Source organism: Sapajus apella, unplaced genomic scaffold (genome assembly GCF_009761245.1).
Source record: "Sapajus apella isolate SASKATOON/1434 unplaced genomic scaffold, GSC_monkey_1.0 scaffold2, whole genome shotgun sequence".
NCBI classification, from domain to species: domain Eukaryota; kingdom Metazoa; phylum Chordata; class Mammalia; order Primates; family Cebidae; genus Sapajus; species Sapajus apella.
In genome coordinates, this window is record NW_022436942.1 from 52,622,151 (window position 1) to 52,623,829 (window position 1,679).

At 39.1% G+C, this 1,679-nt stretch overlaps 1 pseudogene across 1 annotated transcript; it reads left to right on the plus strand.

The window, feature by feature from the left end:
• LOC116564698 lies at positions 1 to 1,338 on the plus strand (annotated as a pseudogene). The gene has a single exon (XR_004275050.1). The product of XR_004275050.1 is annotated as a PRELI domain containing protein 3B pseudogene (transcript).
• Positions 1,339 to 1,679: the final 341 nt, after the last annotated feature.

Sequence of the window (1,679 nt, forward strand, 5' to 3'; positions counted from 1 at the left end):
GTGCTGGGGGTCGGGGGGGGGGGCAGTGTAGCCTCTGTGCCTCATTGTTCCCTGGTGCCACCTGGTCATCGCTCAGGTCGCTGGCACCATGAAGATCTGGACTTCGGAACATGTCTTTGACCACCCATGGGAAACTGTTACAACAGCTGCAATGCAGAAATACCCAAAACCTCTAAATCCAAGTGTGGTTGGAGTTGATGTGTTGGACAGGCATACAGAGCCCTCTGGAAAGTTTCACAGCCACAGACTTCTCAGCACAGAGTAGGGACTGCCTTCCGTTGTGAAGTCTCTTATTGGTGCAGCAGGAACGAAAACATATGTGCAAGAACATTCTGTAGTTGATCCTATAGAGAAAACAATGGAACTTAAAGCTACTAATATTTCATTTACAAATATGGTTTCAGTAGATGAGAGACTTATATACAAACCACATCCTGAGGAACCAGAAAGAAACTGTTTTGACTCAAGAAACCATAATCACCATGAAAGGAGTTAGCCTCAGCAGTTACCTTGAAGGACTGATGGCAAGTACGATATCCTCCAATGCTAATAAAGGCCGAGAAGCAATGGAATGGGTAATACATAAATTAAATGCTGAGACTGAAGAACTGACAGCCTCAGCAAGAGGAAGCATATGGACTCCAGTGGCCGCAGCAGCATTTGCAGAGAAGTGATCGTGAAAGTTGGTAGATAACGTTGGGTACTTCAGGCCTCTCCAAGCTGACTACATATTTATGGGTTATTTAAAAAATATAACTATATTTTAGGTAATTTTTTTGATAAGTTGGTGTAAGGCTATGTGACTTGAACAAAACAGAGGCAGAGCTTCTAAATAAAAGGGATCATCTGAAATTAACGTTGTTTGAAATTACTATCTGATTTTGAAGGTTCCAGTATTTCTGTGAAAATTCAACAAGATCTCCTTGAAAATTGGTATTGATATTGAATCTCCTTAAGGTAAGAATTTTCAAAATTTCCATACACTGGAACTCCACCTGACTTTGGACCAACCCCAGATCAGAGCAGAGCCACGTCCTATAGACACCCATTGCCCTCCTGCTGTACACTTCAACAGCTTGCACAAGGGAACACACATAAAAGGATAAATTGTGTAGTTTTAAAATAGATTTTGTGTAAAATAACTTGCTCTGCTATAAACCACCATTAAAAAACCAGTGTTTGGTTTGGTACTTAAATATTTCTGGAGTGAAAATTATCACTAAAGTAACATGACTCCAACGAAAGTATGGTTTCATTATATTAAAGAGTACTGTATTGATTTGCCAAAGTTTTGTAACTTAGTAAAGGTATTAACCTCCAAAAAAAAAAAAAGAAGAAGAATGGGCATGAGAGTACCCATTCAGTCAGAGTATTTGTTTTAGTTAAGGTAGGTTAATTGCTAAATAGTTCAATAGCTTTTGAACTATTTATGTGAGCAAAAAAATAAACTTTGATTGGGGAGGAAGAAGGCTTTGTTTCACACAGTCATTCAGCAATCAGCTGTCAGCAGCTCCTTCACCATGTTTCCATGATGTCTTTGGTCATTAATTTCCAGCTGGTCTAAGGGGAACATGAGGGTATAGATGCATCTGTTTCTTAATCTCCATAAGCCAGAAGTAATATATATCAATTTCATTCGTATTGCTTTGATAAGAACTAGCTAAATGGCCTCATCTAAA